The sequence below is a fragment of the Sturnira hondurensis genome, unplaced genomic scaffold (assembly GCF_014824575.4).
Source record: "Sturnira hondurensis isolate 20B ecotype Veracruz unplaced genomic scaffold, ASM1482457v3 Scaffold0022136, whole genome shotgun sequence".
Classification (NCBI taxonomy): Eukaryota; Metazoa; Chordata; class Mammalia; order Chiroptera; family Phyllostomidae; genus Sturnira; species Sturnira hondurensis.
Window position 1 is genome coordinate 8,480,324 of NW_028094767.1, and position 20,395 is coordinate 8,500,718.

Sequence of the window (20,395 nt, forward strand, 5' to 3'; positions counted from 1 at the left end):
GTATCCATTATTTCATATCTTGCTTTTTAAACTCTAGTTTTTTAAAGCTGTTGTCCATTAATTCTAATTGTTATTTTTATGGACAATTAGAACATTTCTAATAGCACATGCAGCATTCCTTGATAGTGGGTCTTTTTGCAAAAGCAAAATAGCAAAGAAGTTATTTGTTTATTTATGTTATTAAAAGGCTAAATTGTATACCTAAAAATAATTTAAAAACTATTGAAAGCACCTGTGCAAAGGTGAGGGGAAGTCAATTTGAGTCACTAGGAAAGCCACAAAAGGACCTACTACCCGGTTTTTATAATTTTTGCTTCTGTCTCTGCGAGTAATAATTCAGCATTGCCATTACATGCAACTATGATTAAATGAGGTAAATTGCTTTGCAGTGAGTTCCTCTACCCATCATCAAAGCTGCATCTCCCATCATCACTCTGGGCAGTGATATGGAATAGTGAGTCTCTGAAGGCTTTCAAGCCTGAAGGCGGTGGTAGACAACCTTGCTGGCTTGGGCCCATGTCTGCGGTCAGCTTCAACACGATTGAATGGGCAGAGCCCTCCTTCTCCACTGATTTCCCCTTTCCACCAGTCAGTGTTTTCATTGTTGAGGATGTTGATCCGGCCATTGCTGAAGGCCAGCTTGTCATCATTCTGGGTGGTGTAGTTGCACATCCCGATCATCTGAAACACTGCTGGGAACACCGTGGGCTTAAGTGGCTCAGTTGGAGTGATTTTGTTTGTCCAGGGCTTAAAAGTTTTACATAATACACCAGGAGCCAGCCTATCTGGCACTGTCTCCCACGTGCCTGCAGTTCTTCTTCCAACCTTCCACCTGGGTTCTTTTTCCGGATCAAAATCTTCCCATTGGCCAGTGTGAGCTGCTCCGGACTGGTGGCTGCGTAGGAGGCAATAACCTGGGCAATTTCAGGTGTTTTTTTTTTTCCCCTAAACTTCCTTTTTTCCCAGTAGTTCCAGAGCCTCCTGAATCTTTAAACCTCACATAGTTAGAATGGAAGACTCTGTGCTGTGGCCCACTGTTGCTGGTAACCAATCACCATCTTTCTTGGTCACCAGAATCACATACCCTTACTGAAATGTTAAGTCGCCTTGCTCAGAGCTCTCGTCGGTGTATACAGCAATAAATTCTTCTCCCGAGTCTGCTGTCTTGCCTGCTGGGGAAGCTACTCTGTTTAGGCTAGTAGGTCTTTCGAAAGAACCAGATTCCATGCTTGTCGATTTCCTTATAGACCCTGAAGTGAGTTTCATGTAAGATTTGGGGAACCAACCCTTCTGACCTTGAACTTCTACAAACCACCATATGTCTTGCTGTTCCAGGACGGTGATGACATCATTTTTATTGAAATTCACATGGTTGTCTGTCTAGCTGGGCTCTTCAAGGATATATAGGACTTCCGTTTGTAGTCCCTCCACCTTTTTACTCTGGCCTAAAACAAGAGAGGGAGAGGTGCCAGCGGCCGTGGCTGGAGTGAAAGCCGGTCTCTGCCTTACCTGGCTAACACTTGGCACCGTGAGAAAGGGCTGGGTTGCTCAGGTGTCCCGGTAGTCTGTTTCTGGTTTCTCATAGGTGCTGGTGGGCCCTATGGGGCTGAAGTCGGCTCCGTTTTGGGGGGTCGTGGGAGGCTCAGCAGAGGTTGCTGAGGGAGGCACAGGGGTCTTCCTCACAGCCACCTTGAGTGCGGGGTTGAAGGTCGGATCTGTCACTGGTTTGACTGGAGCAGGAACCTTATTTTCCGGGATTTTCTCAGCGTAGTTTGCAGGAAACAACCCTGTCTTTCCTTTCAGTTCTCCTCCTAGCCATCCCAGTTCTCCAGTCAGGCTTTCATCCACCTCAACTATGTCTCTCGGCTGGATTGTGATCTCATTGTGACTTCTGGACTGAAAGGCATACAGTGCTGGGAAATACACCATTTTTACATTCTCCTATGCAGAAATTGTGAGTGGGCCTTTTTCTGCGGTGGATCAGGGAGCTTGGACAGCTGGTTTAGCTGGTTCTTGGCCTTGTGGGAAAAGCCGGCCCAGCTCGTCCCGCACTTCCTGTTTGCCTCTGTCTTCCCTGTCCTCTTTCTGGCACTCTCTTCCCTTTTGAGTTTTTTCCACCTCATGGAGATTCCTTGGCTGCCGATGCTCGCCATGCTGCTGTACATGCTCTAGGCAGTACTAGTCTCTCTCCTGAGCTCGCTTTTCGGTTTCTTCTTTTTGTTTTCCTAATTCAATGATCTTTCACTCTTGTTCTTTCTGTTTCAGTCGTCCAGCTTCTATGGGCTTTCGTTTCTGGAACTGCTGCTTATAATGTATTTCTCTTATTTCCTTCAGTTGATTACTGAAAATATCAATCTCCTGAAGTTTTTATCTACTTTCTTTCTCAACTTTATCCAGTTGGTCTCTGAGCTGCTGACAAGCCAGTTCTTTCATTTCCAAGGCTTTTTTGAGTGTAAGGAGTAAATCTCTGTGCAAAGTGTTTTGCTGAACTTTCTTTAACTGGTCACTGAGTATCTGTTTTTTTTCTGGAATAAGCCTTCCCAGCATCTGCTGAGACTCCTGTAACTGTTGCTGTAGATGGGTGATTTCAGTAATTCTCAGCTCTCTGGATTTATTTGTACCCTCAATTTCATGCCTTTGGGTGGTCAGTTGACATCTGATATCTTAAAGCTTTTCTTCAAGTTGATGTGTTTTTTTTTTATCATTAAGAGGTTCTAATTCAAATTCCAAAGTCTTTTTCTTTGTTTTCAGTACTACGATGTCTTCTTGTTCTTTGTTGCTTTGGTTTAATAGTCCTTGTCTTCCATTTCATTGCCATTCATGTTCTCGTTTTGCCTACTTCTGCTGCTCCACATCCTTGCACCGCTCCTCCTCCCACTGCCACTCCAGCTCTCACTGCTTAGTTGCTCTCTAGGGGCTTCTCCAGCTGCAGCTGCAGCTTGCGCTCCTGCTCCTGGAGCTCCAGCTGGGCCAGGCATGCTATTCTTCCCGCTCTTGCTCCTGGAGTACCTGTCTTCCTTTCTCCAGTTCTAGGTTGCCACACTTAAAGTTCTCATGCTTCTTATCTTCAAATGTAACAGGTAATTTCTTTTCTAGTTGTGCATCTTCTAAAATGGGTTCCTCTGGTAACCTCTGGTCTGCCGAGGTTAGCTTTTCACAGATACACCACTGCCTGGTCAGACTCTTCTAAAAGAATGTAGAATGTATTCTGGAGGCAGGACAGGTGGCAGTGGTTGGCCAGACATAGGCACATCAATTAGGTGCATATCGAGAATAAACTCTTCTGTCAGTTTTCCATCTTGATCAATGTCAGAGAGATTTCATACTGAAGCCAGCTATGCCTGTGGTAAACTTAATTACATAAGAATCGTTCTTGCTTGGGGATCTGTTAAGTGTCCACTCATAGTTTTTTTATGACTGTTGAAGAGCTGCCTGTACTTCAGGTGGGATGACTGGGGAACAGCCCATTCTGCCAGTGGAGAGGCACTAGGCATGTCAAATGATTGTGCCTTCTGTAATTTAGAGTTTAATTGTGACTCTCGACCAGACCTACTAAAAGAAGAACTCTTTGGCAATGCGGCTGCAGGATGAGCAAATGCAGGCAGAGATTGTATGACAGGAGCCCCATTGACCAGGGGAGACCCTGCTACTGAAGGGAGAGAGGGTACTAGGGGATGGGAACATCCCAACACCAGGGATGGGTCCCATCGGCACTAGAGCAACAGCTGGAAGCAGTGGCGTGCTGGCAATGCGTCCTATATCAAACACTGATGCACTGGAAATAGCTATTGGCTGCTGTCGCATGACAGGGGAAGTGCAGAGGGGAGCTGATACCTTTGCATCTTCAGTTTGATGTTTCGTGGAGATGGAAAACTCCATTTGATCCACTCTCCCATCAGTATTCATGTTGGCTAGGCCCCATATCTGTGCTAAAACAAGTTGAAGTAACCCAGATCGGAAAAAAAGTTTCTAGCTTAATCACCAGTAATAAATACAGCTATTGTCTGTAAACTGTGGGACTGTTGATGGCGTTTCCTCTTTCCTCTACAATTATGGCTCAGATACCACCAAATCAGATATCACCAAAAGGTGTTGGAAACTGAGCCATGGTTCTTTTACTTTTATCTTGTTAATCAATGCTTCATCTCCAAGCAGATCTGTGCTGCCACCCCAGTGACAAATCAATGGTACTCTCTTGCTGCTGGGAGAGACACAGGAGCCTGTGGTCCCCCGCACACCATCCCATCTGCCTGCCTCTTTGCAAGTTTCAAAGTAAACTCCAGACTCTACTAATTACTATAACCAACAATTATTTTTCATTTTACTTTCTATGAATGTTGGTGTGACCAGTTTGGGACTACAGAAAGTAATGATGCTGAGGACATTACATCTTTTAGTATGTATGTGTATAAATTTTTTGTGGAAATATAATTATAAATAGCATTTCCAGGTCAAATAGTATTCTTTTTTATATTTACCCACAGAACACTGGACACATCCATGCTTTATTTAACAAGGTGTCTCAGATCATCCTGAGTTTTACATGGACCAGCAAATGAAACAGATATTCTTCCAAGGATCCTCTTTGGGATATAAGAGTTTAAGAAAACAAAACTGGATGATGAAGGTTGCACATTACCTTGTTCCACATGTTGACTAGAAACCAGAAAGAGGATAAAAGAGATGAGGAGTTTTTAACTATTATAAGGACAGAGCAGAGGAATTATCTTTTCCTAAAAATGAAGATCATAGGCTTATGTTGACATTTCCAGTAGATCTCTAATTTACAATGTCTCATGTGCCTTTGTAACAATAGCAGAATTTCTAGTCTAATATCAAAGAGCATGAATTGTAAAGCCAACTTCCTGCATTCAGATCCAGACTCCACTGTTGGAATATATTACATTTTATTGTATAGATTCCTAGACACGTTTTTAAGTATCTTCATAAATATAACGTACAAATAAACCTCAGTTTTACTAATAACATTTTAATTAACAAAAATAATTTACATAAGGAGAGGTGCTATTGAATTCAGCGGTTATTGATAATTCTCAGACTCTCTTGGAACAAAGTCCCAGAGGGTAAGGTTGTAAAATGAATAAAAATCAATCCAAGACATAATCAAAGAAAAGTAGGGAAAGAATCTATTTTTGTACTTAATTCATTTCTGAACTCTAAATCACACATGCTTCAATTATTAAGTACTATATAGATTAACATTTTGGAATGAAGGATTTGCCTCTTAATGTGAACTTGCAGTTCATCATAAAGTGTGGAAGGTTTTGTCCTTAGCGTAGTTCTTCTCCAGAGAAACCAGTTCTCTATCTGTGCTGTCTGCTGGCACACATTACACACAGGTTTAGAAAAAAATGTACTTCCTACATAAAATCATGGGAGAATATCAAAGGGTTGAAGAAAGTGCATCTGCTCATAAAGCATTGAATGTTCTTTGTGAAAACCATCTCATTGTGGTTTTAATTTTTATTTCTCTGATGATTAGTGACATTGAGGATCTTTTTCATATGTCTATTGACCATGTGTATGTCCTCTTTGGAGAAATGTCTTCAGATTCTCTGCTCATTTATCAATTGGGTTATTTATTTATTTATTTTTTGGTGTTAAGTTTTGTAAGTACTTTATAAATTTTACATATTAACTCCTTATCAGATGTATGGCAAATACATTCTCCCATTCTGTGGGTTGTCTTTTTATTTTGTTGATGATTTCTTTTGCTATACAAAAACGTTTAGTTTGATGAAGTCCAATTTGTTTATTTTTCTTTTGTTTCCCTTGTCCAGGGAAATATATGTGATAAAAAGTTGTCTCAAGCAATGTCTGATATTTTGCTGCCTATGTTTTCTTCTTATTGTTTTTGCATTTTTATTGTTTTGCATTTAATATTTAAGTATTTGATCCATATTGAATTTATTGTTGTATATAATATAAGAAGGTGGTCTAGTTTCCTTTTTCTGCACATTTTCCCAGCATGTTTACTTAATAGTTTATTAAATAAACTATTTTTAGCTCATTGTATACATCTGCTTCCTCCATCAAATATTAATTGACTATAAAAGTGTGGGTTTATTTCTGGGCTCTCTATTCTGTTCCCTTGATTTATCTATGTGTCTGTTTTTATGCTAGTACCATGCTGTTTTGATTACTACGTTCTTATAGTATAGTTTGGTATTAGGTAGTATGGTTCCTCTAATTTCATTCTTTCTCAGGATCATTGTTGCTGTGTGGGGCCTTTTGTGGTCCCTTATAAATTTTTTAAATATTTGTTCTAGTTCTGTGAAATACATCATCGGAATCCTTATTTAAGGTTTTTTAAAGGTTTTATTTGTTTATTTTTAGAGAGAGGGGAAAGGAGGGGAAAAGAGAGGGAGAGAAACATCAATGTGTGATTGTCTATTGTGTGCCTGATATGAGGGACATGGCCCACAACCCAGGTGTGTGCCCTGACTGGGAATCGAACCAGTGACCCTTTGGTTCACAGGTCAGCATTCAATCTACTGAGCCACACCAGCCAGAGCCATCATTGGAATCTTGATAGGAATTGCATTGAATCCATAGATTGCTTTACTTAGTATGGACACTTTTTAATGATATTAATTCTTCCTATCCATGAACACTTTGTGTGCTTACATTTATTTATGTCTTCTTTAATTTCTTTCTTTAGTGTCTTATAATTTTCTGAGTATAGGTCTTTGGATCCTTGGTTTGATTTATTTCTAGGTATTTGATTCTTCTCTTTGAAGCACTTGTGAATGAGATTCTTTTCTTAATTTCCTTTTCTGTTTTTTCATTAATGGCATATGAAAATGCAACTAATTTTTGGATATTAATTTTGTATCCTACTACTTTGCTAGTTCATTGATCAATTCTAGTAGTTTCTTGGTGGAATCTTTGAGGTTCTCTATGTACAATATCATGTCATCTGCAAATCTTGATGGACGTAAAAAGAGAGCATGATAGAAATACAGTCATAGTCTGGGATTTTATTACTTCATTTACTCAATGGATAGATCTTCCAGGCAGGAAATCAACAAGGAGACTGCGGCCTTAAACAACATACTAGATGAAATGGATTTAATTGATATCTTCAGAGAATTTTACCTCAAAACCAAAGAATATACATACTGTTCAAGTGTACATAGAATACTTTCTAGGATATCATATGTTAGCACACAAAGCAAGTTTCAATAAACTTAAGATGAAATCATATCAAGCATCTTCTTTGACCACAATGTTACAAAACTAGAAATCAATCACAAAAATGACACCAAAACACATGCAAGGACATAGAAGCTAAATAATGTTATTAAAAATGAATAGGTCAACTATGAGATCAAGAATGAAATCAAATATACCTTAAAATAAATGAAAATAAGAGCACAACAATACAAAATCTGTGGGACTTGGGAAAGCAATCCTAAGAGGGGAATTCTTTTTTAAAAATATTTTTATTTATTTATCTTTGGAGGGGAAGGGAAAGAGAGAAGGAGAGAAATATCAATGTAGGGTTGCCTCTCATGAGTTCCCTGCTGAGAACTGGCCTGCAACTCAGGCATGTGCCCTGACTGGGAATCGAACTAAGAGGGAAATTCTTAACATTACAGGCCTATCTCAAATAACAACAACAAAAAAAGTGCAGATAAACAATATAACTTTAAACTTAAAGGTACTTGAAAAAGAATGACAAAACCCAAAACTAGTAGAAGGAAAGAAATAATAAAGAGCAGAAATAAAAAAATAGAGTAAAAAACTGGTATAAAGATCAGCGAATCCAACAGCTGATTCTTTGAAAAGATAAACAAGACTGACAAACCTTTAACCAGACTCACCAAGAAAAAAAAGAAAAGACCCAAGTAAGTAAAATCAGAAATGAAAGAGGAGAAGTAACAGTTGACACCAAAGAAATACAAAAGATTGTAAGGAAATAATATGAGCAACTATATACCAACAAACTGGACAATCTGGATAAATTCCTGGAGATATGCAGTCTTCCAAAGCTAAATCAGGAAGACTCTGAATCAGAATAGATAGATTATACCCAGTGAAATTGAAGCAGTAATTGGAAGACTTCCAACAAACAAAAGCTCTGGACAAGATGGCTTCACAGGTGAATTTTACCAAACATTTTGCCAAACTGCATCAAAAAACTCAAGGGGAGAGAAGGCTCCCAAATTTATTTTATGAGGTCAGCATTACTCTAATTGCAAAACTAGATGGAGACATTATAAAGAAAGAAAAATACAGGCCAATGTCACTGATGAACATGATGCTAAAATCCTCAACAAAGTATTAGCAAGCTGAATATAGCAATGCATCAAAAATATCATACACCATGATCAAGTGGGATTTATTCCAGGAATGCAAGATTGGAACAATAAATGTGACTCACCACGTAAACAAAATAAAGGATTAAAATCACTGGATCATATCAATAGATGCAGAAAAAGCATTTGATAAAATCTAGGACCCATTATCATGGATGGAACTGGAAAGCATTATGCTGAGCGAAATAAGCCAGGCAGTGAAAGACAAATACCATATGATATCACCTTTAACAGGAATCTAAACAACAAAAAAACCAACAAGCAAGCAAAATGTAACCAAAGACACTGAATGTGCTGACAGGGTCCAGAGGGGAGAGGGGAGAGAATCACAGGGGAAAAGGGGAAGGACTCACATGAACAAGTATAAAGGACACATGGACAATAACTAAGGTGGGGGGGCGGAAATGGGAGGGAGGTGGGGAGCACTGGGGGGGCAGGGCTGGGAATACAAGAAAGAAAACTGTACTTGAACAAGAGTTAAATTAAAAAAAAATCTAGCACCCATTTATGATAAATGCTCTGCAAAGTGGGAGTAAAGGGAATATACCTAAACATAACATAGGTCATATATGACAAACCTGCCTCCAACATCATTCCCGATGGGCAAAAACTACAAATTTTCCCCCTAAAATTGAGAACAAGACAGTTATGTCTGCTTTTGCCTCTCTTATTTGACATAGTACTGGAACACCTAGCCATAGCAATCAGACAAGAAGAAATGAAAAAGACCCAAATTGGAAAGAATGTAGTAAAACTTTGTTTTCCGGTAGTAACATTTTAATTGAAATATGAAAAGATTAAAGCAAAGTATTTTCTTAATTTTAACTAAAATTGTTGCATCCTTTAAACTATTAAGATTTATGACCATTACATTAAAATGATGTCTTGTATACACAATATTATGCTCTGTGTCTTTTTGAAACACTATATTAACAATATTTTATTTGATGAGATACAAGAAAATTTTATCAATTGTACTATTTGTAGATATCTTAATATTATCTTTTTTATTATTTTTAATCTATGTAGCCTTGATTCGCCCTTAATTCTACACTCTTCTTGAGAGCCTGGTGAGGATGGGAGGCCCGTAGGCCCCCTTACAGAGCTAGGATTTTGAGCCTAAGCTTGTAGTTGTAACATGTTTTAGTTGACATTTTGGTTCATCTAGTGCCCGGAAAACTTAAATCAGAGGAAATAGTGGTTAAAGTGAGGGAAAAAAGGCAGTCTAAGCTAAAGTTTTGATAAGAAATAATTAGATTAGTTAGATAAAAAGATCCCATCCAATTAGTTGACAGATACTAATAAGCATGGTGATGAAAATAGAATGTCTCTATGGGAGCAATTGAGGTTCACAGTGATAACTGTCCCATTCGGTTAGGAGGAGGGATATGATCAATTATTGTTTGTAGGTTGTCAGTCCCAAGCATTCTAAGTAAAATTATATTTATTTTTTTAAGATTTTTAAAATGTATTTATCTTTAGAGGGAAGGAGAGAAGGAGAGAAACATCAATGTATGGTTGCCTCTCCTGAGTCCCCTGCTGGGAACTGGCCTGCAACCCAGGCATGTGCCCTGGCTGGGAATTGAACTGCGATCATGTGGTTCGCAGGTCTGCGCTCAATCCACTGAGCTACACCAGCCAGGGAAAAATTATATTTAGTATTATCTCCTCTATTAGAGGCATTTGACAAAGCAAGGAATATATGATCTTGTCTCCCATGAAAATAGTATTTTCATATAACTGTCAGTATTTGTATTAGTGGGTGTTATCTCAAATACTTAGGCCTATCTGTGAAAGAGCTCACAGTTATATTCTTGAGTAAGTATAGATTGACTTTTTGAAAAGTACTGAAGTTGAGGAAGGTTCTTTTTGAAGTCTAGAATAAAAAGTAAAATAGTCTTCAAGTGATAACGTGACGAATTCCCTTAAATATCAGACAGATGGAAAAATTGGGGGAAAACTTGACACTTTGAAATGAAAAGAAGCACATAGCTAGCAGTTAAATGAGGACTGTAAGATAGTGCTATGAGCTGAGTGAAGTAATGCCAGTTTCTAGGGTCCATGGAGAGATAGATGCATTATTAAAGGGTAAACAGCTTTTGTGAGGGAAAGGAAGAAAAAATACAACACGAATCTTATTAAATAAAGGCTCATTATGGTGAGGAAGACAAAAACACATGTGAAAGAGCAAAAGGGAAAGAAGAGACAAATATTAGGGCAAGAATATCTTAGATTTAAAAGAAAAAAGTATCAGTGCAGGAAGATACGTGGCCTTTAAATGACTGGATAGCTGCAGATAAGGTGTGTTAAGGCTTTTGAAGAGTCTGCCTGAAGACTCTGCCTGGGAGAGAACCATTTTTTGTCTTCATCATGTCCAGTGAAGGAAGCAGGTCATTTTTTTTTAAAGAAAAGATTCTGGGCCCATTGGACTGAAAGGCTCTTCAAGGGTAAAAATCTTGAGAAGGCTGCAAGAGCCCAAAAGTAGCCATTACAGTTCTAAATTATCCTTTGTAAGATTAGTCTCACCTTCAAGGTACAGAGCAGAAGCAGTGGCATAACAGTGAAACATGCACTGTGCTGGAGGGTAGAAGGAGGTTGCCCAGTAATTCAGAGGGACCTATGAGGGCATGAGATCAAATAGGAAAAGAGCCAGATAAGAACCAGCAGTTTCTTCTATAATCTCCATCTAGCCTCTCATGCAACCCCCATTAAAAAGCTGAAAGACTCGAACAGTACCTGAAAAAGGAGTAAGAAAAACAGAAAGGCCTCACAAAAAACAGTTGGGTATGCCTCCTTCAGATTCAAGAGTAAATCCCCACTAGAAAAAAATCAGAAACACTTCTCTCTTGACCAGAAAAAATCTAGAAAGAGTGCTCTCCTTGTTCAACAAAAGAATCAGGGATTAAACCTCCCCTCAAAAGAAGCAAGAATAAATCTATCCCAGAAAATTCTCAGCCAATATCAAAGAACCAGGAAAAGTCCTGTGCGAATAGAAAAGAACCAGAAAGACTCCCAGTCCCACAGAAAAGAACCAGGAAAGCTTTTTTTTCGTAAAATTAAAGCAACTTCCTGTCATCCTATACAGACAAATATCCACAGCACTGGACTGGGAGTTATGACTCAGTAACATGGACCTGCATTTTTCCCACCAGGAAGCACAAAAGGGGCCTAAGAAGTTGGTTGGCATGAATACTTGGGTGAAGGCAACAGGGTGTGGCACTCTGCTCAAGTTATGCAGGCAGAAGCTGTCTAATTAAAATAAATCTGGCCTTAGATTGGGTTAGACTGGATTTATTCAGAGAAGTCCATTGCAATAGGGAAAACGCTCAAATCTCAGAAATTCACAGGCATCTCCAAATGAAACAGTTTAGTTTTTTTGTTATTTCTTTCCCTCCCTCCCTCCCTCCCTCCCTCCCTTCCTTCCCTTGTGTCTTTTTCCTTTCTTTAACAGGGTGAAAGGAGGGCAAATAGAGATTTACAGAATCTTTTCAAGGGCAGCTAGACAAGCAAGGTGGAATGATCACGGAGTGTGACAAGCCAAGGGTCTCCCATGTTGAACTGATTCACAGAACAAACTAATAGAAAAGGTACATTCTACTTTTATTTATTTATTTTTTTATGAGCTTGCACAAGCTTGGGAGAACAGAGTTCAAGAGACAGCATGAAGGACAGAAACCTTACTAAAGTTTAGTGAAGACAAAACAAAAGATAAGAAAGTGTCTACTATGAACATTCAGTCTCTATTTTTTTCTTTCTTTAAGATTTTCAGTTCAGTCAAAAGGACCACAACACCCACAATTTGTATAATTGCCATGGCTACCACAGTGACTGATAGTTGTAGAAAGTTTTGTCTTCAACTTGCCCTAAACCGTTCCCTGTCCTCCAACACAGTTAAGCAAGGGTGATAAATGTGTGCATTACCAGTGCCCCACTTAGGTAAGTGGGAGTCAATTATGGGTCATTGAACGTGGGACAATCCAATCTTAAAATTGAATCTGCAGGGGAAGTTTCTTGAAGCACTACCTCATACTAATGATTTTCTCAGTCAGGGTACTGGCAAAAATCATGAAACATACAAATAGAATTTGTTATTCTAATACAGGGCTATTTTTAGAGGTGTGTGGAAATTTCTAGATAAAACACAGCAATGCATATGGTAGCACACAAGGTCTTGAAATATTTAAAAGCTGTTGTCATCTCCAGAAATGAGGGTACAAAGAAAGTGAGAATGCAATGCTATAAAAATGTAGGCCACAAACTGAATATTAACAGGGATTGCCGAGGGGCCTATCCATCCATCTTATTATTTTTTGCATTTCAAAGTATGGTATATTGCAAATATTAATACACTTCAACATCAATCCGCATGTTTAACTGTTTAATAATAAACAATACTATTAACTCAAGTTCAATATTTTTAAGTAAAATTTACATGTACTAAAATACACAGATCTTACTAAGTATATCATTTGATGGGTTTTTACAAATATCTAAATGTGTAACTCAAACTTATCACCAGCTAAGGATTATATTAATTGTTACATAAAAGCAATTGTATTTCACAGAAATAGTGATTAAAATGGAAATGTTATTGCATCAGTTTCTTAAAACTAAACAAAGGAAACTTTGAAAAAGTTTGCAACTCAAGCATCTTAAAACAACAATAGTAGCAAAAATAAAAAGTTGTCAATATGTATTGGTTTTCACTTATCAAAATCAAAAGTGTTTCTAATATTGACCAAAATATTTTTGATGTTGTAGTATGACCCTTTTTAGGACACATGGGCCTCACCTCAGCAAACAAGCCTTTATAGAACTTGGTTGTTTGTTTACATTTAATGACATAAGAGTCTGAAGAGTAATATGAAATATAATTACAGTGATTTAAAATATATTCATGACTGCCCTTAGGTGGAAAGGGAGAGTATTTTTTTGTCATTTCTCCTTTTCTCTCTTTTCTAAATTAGTAACTTTTCCAAATAAGATAAATGGGCAGGGTTGATTTTAGACTGAGTAGCTTCATCTATTGTTAATATCCAAGTAAACAAACTCTGAATAACTAGTAATTTAATGTTAAAATCAAAAGGAAAATTACCAAGATTTAAAAAAAAATTATTAGAGACCAAAAATCTAGATTATTTTCATTTACTCCAAGAAAGTCAGCAGTCGGATTTTACATTGTTTTTGAACATATTTTATTGATTATGTTATTACAGTTGTCCCAATTTTTTCTCCCCTTTATCACTCCCCACCTTGCACCCCATCACCCTCCAGCATCCCTCCAATCTTAGTTCATGACCATGCGTCATACACATAACTTCTTTGGCTTCTCCATTTCCTATACTATTCTGAACCTCCCCTGTCTATTTTGTGCCTACCATTTATGCTTCTTATTCCCTTACCTTTTATGTTTTTCAGTGGGGTTGATGTTGATGAAATACCATGAAAACATTCTCTTTTATTGTGTTCTATACTTTCTGAAGGATAAAATAGATTGCTCTTGTTGTAGATTATGCAGTAGAGAAGATACAGCTTTTGCTCAAAGAAAAATAATTTACACATAGATACCAAGATCTGCTAATACTTCCTATCAGCATTTCTGTTGTTTGTTAGGGTTGCCATAAAAAAGTACTACAGACTTAGTGTGTTTTTTTGGCTTGTTTGTTTTGTTATGTGTTTTTTTTTGGTTTGTTTGTTTTGTCATTTTTGGTTTGTTTTTGTTCCTCATTTATTTTATTTTTTGAGAGGGGGAAGTGGGGTAGGGAGAAAGAAGAGGGAGGGAGAGATGCATTGATTGATTGCCTCTTGTATGTATGCCAACCAGGGACCAAACCTGCAACGTGGACAGGTGCCCCAACCAGAATCAAACCTATGATATTTCATTTTAAACAACAAATTTTATTTTTTCACATTCTGGAAGATAGGGTCCAAGAACAAATTGTAATCAAGTTCTGTTTCTTCATAAGCCTCTTTGATTTACATAGAGGTGTCTGTCTTGATCCTGTGTCCAAACCTGGTCTTTTCTCTGTAATTCTGTGTCTAAATTTCCTCATCTTATAAGGACACTGGTCACCCTTAATGATGTGTTTTAATAACCTCTTTTTAACTTAATCACCTTTTAAAAAATTCTTTATTCAAATATAGTCACATTCTGAGGCACTAGGGGTTAGGGCTTTTATAGGTGGATCTTAGGGGAGCAACGTTCAGCCCCAAACAGTACTCATTTGTAATATGAATCCTATACCAATTACATGCCAGCCATAAATTAGAAACTGCCTAATAATTAGAACTGCTGTAGCTTCAAATTTTCTACTGGACTATTTCTCTGTTCTTTCCAAAGCATGCACATGTATGCACATATACACAAAAATATTTCAGTCATTATCAAATTATTTTCTTCAACTGTCTTTTATAACTGTATGTAATAAAATAATACTGTTACAACTCAACAAAAATATGACTGTGAGGCTATTAATTAGTAGAATTAATTGGAGAATGTATCATCATTTGGATATTTCATATTATAAAATTTGCTTTCACTTGTATGGTCACGAAATTGAGAAAAGAAATTCACTGTTTCCATTATCTAGAAAACTATTTAATCATTTACCACAATTTGAATGTACAAACAGCTTACAATTTATACATAATCAATAATGTGGAAATAACAAAATCTCTATCGTTTTAGATATTAAATAGAAAACAAACATATACATCCTCTCTTTACTTCTTTGAGCTATGTGGAAAGAATAACTAGACTATTACAGTTCTCCAGAGAATAAAACTATATGGTCTCAAAGGCATATAATTGGAGTAATTTTATGCTGAGTTTGGAAGCAATATAAATTTCTAAAAACATTGGACCAAGAAAATTGGAAATGGCTTAACAAATGAAAAGGATGAAAAGGTAATATTTACAGAACTTTTAAAATATATGTAATATTCAAGTATTTGGCAATGATTAAATATATTTAAAATATATATTGCCCATTCAAAAAGTATACTTTGCACAACATGGGGAATTATTCAATATTGTAATAATTATGTGTGGTGACAGGTGGGTACTTGAAATATTAGGGGAACCACTTTGTAAAGTATATAATTGTCTAGCCAGTATGCTGTACAACTGAAATTAATATAAAATAATATTAAATGTAAACTGTAACTGAGAAATAAAATTCAAATAAATAAAACAAAAAGAGAATAAACTATTTAGGTGAGTCTACTCTCAAAGGTTTATCTGTACAGAGATAAGCATTCACAGAGAATTTTAAAAACAGTTTTCAACTCTTTTGAAATAAATTTATAATTTCTCATGGAAGAGTTTATGCAGTTTCTAAGTTTTGAAAAAGTTTTGAAAAATAACAAGGTTAAGTTTTATTTCTTATTCTACACTCCAAAACTGTGTTTCACATAGATTTTCCTGAAATAATTATTTCTTCCTCCTTGACACCCTGTATTTTTTCAATTAATTATAAATCAAGAATCTATTTGCATATACAACCTCAGTTATCTGTACCTAACCACATACATAATATTTAAGTCTCAAATGTTTGGAACAAAGGAGCAAATAATTTCATTATATTTTTTCACTTTTTGTGAGAATTACACCTTATTAAAATATACAGTTACAGTTATAAAATAAATGTAGTTTACATTTGTCTCAATTCAATAATCACTATGTGCCTTCCATCAAATCTTTACTGTAAAACCAGTAGATGTCTTAAATCTTTAAATGGTCTACTTCAAATACATTATATATACGAGAGTGAATATATATATATACCTTTTTAAAAACCTGATGAAAATTTCTTATACTATTTTGTAATTTAGTACACCTTTTAATTAATATGGTATAAATAATACTGAAATTAATTAAATAATTAAAGTTTTAACTTTGAGGTTTAAATTACTAACTAGAATGTTAAAAACACATGAAAGTAAATTTAATATCAGTAAGGATTATAATCAGGTTTTATTTCCATGAGTTTGTTATTATTATTGAGTTATTGAGGGTGGCAATGGACAAGTTATGGCAATAACTCAAAAGAATGAGTTTCCAAAATGCTGATCTTTAATATATCTATCAATATATTTGCTCTCTAACTTAGATGAAGATGCTACAAACATATAAAAAGTTTAGTCAACAGTTTAGGGGGAAATATAATTGAAAAATAATTAAAAAATAATAATCCACCAGAGATCCACATTTAATCAAACACAAGTTTCAAAATATGGCTTTGTTTCTCTGACGCCATTCCTAAGACATGGTGGCCAAGACAAAAAATGTGGAACTTTCCTTCCCATTTTCTGTTTGCATGAGAAATTGATTCCCACTCAAAGTGGTCAACAATGTTTATTTAAACTACATTCCTTTAGGCATAGATGATGTGGACAGGGTTAGTTAAGGGGAGAGACAGCATAATTACTCTTGGACACTGAAGTTAACTGGAGGTATCTATAATACCAAGGTGTTTGACATCTTAAGGAAAGCTTTGAGTTTGGTGGACTTAGATTTAAACTAGAAATTCTACAAGCAGATTGAGTAAAAAATTACCATGAAATGGATGTAAGTTTTCTGAAATACTTCTAAACCTGCATTGTAGAGTAACAGGTCAGGGTAACATGCGTACAAGCCACACATAAAAAGAAATATCAGGTTGCTAAGACACAATCAATAAATCGAACAAGCTCCCATATATTAAAAACCAACCATTACTTGATTGATAGGAAATTGGTATTTATGTCTAAGACTATTCTTTACTTGCATTGTCAAATTACCTAAAACAAACCAACGATGTGGCAATAAGATTCTTAATATGAAATTAAGGAAGACTTAGCTTTCATTTGCATAATTTGTCCATTTTTATTCTAATATTAGACCTATACATGAGACAAAACATATAAACCAATGTGGGATCCAAATATTTTAAATAACTTTCCAACGTATATGATGCCTTAGTGGCTTGATGCTATGTAAATCTATGTTATAGACATCAGAGTAATAATAATCAATTTGAAGGTAGTAAAGAACTATCTATCCAAATGTCAAGTTGTGTTTACCAAATTTGGGGCATTGAATATGTTTTATATTGTAATTTCTTAAAATGTACTTATTACCTACTTCCTTTGTTATGATGTGTTGTATAGTATCATCTTCTAAAATAGTACAAGATTGACTTATTTTGCATTTTGTTGAGTAGCGTTTGAGCTTCTTGAGGTAAAGAATTTTTGAGCTTCTTGAGGTAAAGGATTTTTGTCTCTTTTGATGACTGCTATTGTATAACTAGAGTCTAGAATATCTGGTAGGAAACAAGCATTTACATTATATGAATAAAACAAAGTGAATGTGAAGATGCAGAGTAAAATCCCATTCAAAATTGTTTTACTTGTTATCTTATTTATAAGATTCTATGGTTAGAGACCAGGTCAATTGAATTTTGCACGTCAGAAATAAAGTCTGATTTGAGAAATTTTCAAGAGTCACTGAGATTAATTTTGACAATACTCAATGCCTCCCAAATGTGATCTTGATCTGTGGCTAATTACGCAAATAATGTATTCAAGAATCTTGCTCCCAGCCAACTAGCCACAATGCCTGTGGACTGTGTTCTGAATGTTTGAAGGACCGTGGTCATCTTATGTGGAGGCATTAGATGACCTGGCACAGCTCCAGGCACTCACAAAGCCCTGGATCTTAGCTGTGTCTGTAGCCCGTGTGGCATCGTCATCATTCATCACTGCTCTGTGTGACCAGGAAACTCTAGGCAAGACAATATGCATATTTTTTTCACTGATTCAAGATAGTAAAGAGCTTTATGCCTCAGGTAGTTCTCAAAAACTGCAATCAGGGGGTTTATTTCTTGAAGTGTAAGTGGAGTTCTCAGTATCTGCCGGAAAACTCTATTTTCAGACTGTTTTAAGATTTTATTTTCCTAAGCCGTATCTTTTGCGCATATTTTCACAGAGCACCTATCCCATCACAGGTAATATTTATGTGTCTCTATGGAAGCCTTAATAGCACTTACCTCTGCTTACTTAGTATATTTTACCTGAGTCAGACTAAATCCTTGGGAACCAGGCTCAGAGAATCAGACTGGATGTTGCGAATGGAAGGGTCAGATGCCTGCTTGGAACAGCCCCAGCCTCATCTTTGTGTGCTCAGTCCAATTTATAATTTGCCATGATAACAGAGGATATGGGTGTGTGTTTGACTTTTAGAAGACTTCACAAAACAAAGGAATAAAAAATGTTTCCCATTCTCTATGATGTCAGTGATTATGGTAGATAGGATAAAAAGGGTGAATAATGTATCCTATGCACTGTCAGGAACATTTCCTAATCTTTGTCAAAGCCTTCAGTCTACTAATCATTAAATATATATAGGGATGAGAAATTGTAGAGAACCATATTTTCTCTAAGAACTTGGCCCAATCTGCCCAGCCTTCCACCAGATGCACCTGTCCCCCGACTAAGGAAGGAAAGGATTATGACAAAGCCCTGGTCCATTCATACGTTTATGCTAGCTCATTTGTAATAACCTCCTTAGTTCAGGAATTTGTCTATCTTTCTGCTTCTTGTATAAGTTAGTGTATTTGATTTGCTCCTTCTTGTGTTCATTTGCGGTGATTCTCACATCTGCTATCCTCTGTATCAGTAACCTGTACTGAGGAATAAATACACCACAGGGTAGCTCCAAGAGACATATTGGCAAACATACTTTCAAGACAATAAATGTGTAGCTCCTCTTAAATTTCATTTGTAGTCTCTCCTGAACTTGGACTGCATCAGAATTCTCCTGTTGTGAAGGCATCATGCAGGTTCTTTTTTCTCATTCCCTTTCAGACTCACGCTTTCATGTGCTACAAAAGAAAGCATACCTCTCACTCATCCTAAGTCTCACTATGTGCTTTGTCCTAGTTGTTAATAAAAGTTCAGGGTGCTAAACAAAAGCAGAGTTTAAGATGAAAACATACTGTTTGACGAACCCTCATTAATCAAGTAATCTGAACATATTCTAGGACTTCCTGTGTTTTTTTTTTCTCACACATTTTTGTGTATGTGTTAAGGACAAAATATAAAAAATGAGAAACTGACTATTTTAACTTATTTCTGGATATTTGGATTGCAGATATGTTGCAAAGTGGTATACAAGGGGTGAAGACTAAACTGTCCTCTTCTACACACCAACTATCAAAAATTATCACACTTGTAAGAGAGTCCCATGATGGTACTACAGGTAAGAGGTTGCCCTCTGTGCCTTGTCTGTGTTATGGGAATGTTTGAAATTTGTTTTAAAAAAACAGCTAAGAAGTGACACTTCTCTAGTAATAAGTACATCCTTATTCATTCTTTGTTTTTACCATGTTATGTCAGAACTTTGTGTAGGCTTTTAGTTGTCCATATCTTTTTCTGAGTCTCACTTGCATATTTTTCTGATTTGAAGGTGGAGAAAGTTAAAATTTTCACATATCTTTCAGAAGACCAACACTACAATTTCACACACACAAATATGTGTGTACATATAAATAGATACATATGTGCAAATATACACATATGTATATATATACATATGTGTAAATATACATCTACTTCTCTGTACAGGGTCAACAAAGCTTGCGCTATTAATGGATAAAAATATCAAACAATACTTTAGGTGTCCTTTTTCTTCATTGTGTTTTCTCTGTTTTCTTTCTTTTTTTTAAATATATTTTATTGATTATACCATTACAGTTGTTCTATTCCCCCCTTCATTCCTCTCCACCCACACAATCCCTCCCCCACCATTCCCCCCCACTTAGTTTATAACCACGTGTCTCAAGTTCTTTAGATTCTATATTTCCCCCACTATTCTCGCCCTCCCCCATATCTATTTTCTACCTACCATCTATGCTATTTTCTATGCCTTCTCCCCCCTTCTCCCCCTCCCACTCCCCTGTTTCTAACCCTCCATGTATTCTTCTTTTCTATGGTTCCACTCCTGATCTAGCTGTCCTCTTGGTTTGCTTTTGTTTTAGGTGTGGTTGTTCATAACTGTGTGTTTGCTGTCCTTT

The 20,395-nt window shown here is 36.4% G+C and overlaps 1 pseudogene; it reads right to left on the reverse strand.

Annotated features, from left to right (window-relative positions):
• Nucleotides 1-398: 398 nt before the first annotated feature.
• Nucleotides 399-4,108, reverse strand: LOC118978728 (intersectin-1-like; annotated as a pseudogene).
• Between the last annotated feature and the right edge of the window lie 16,287 nt (nt 4,109-20,395).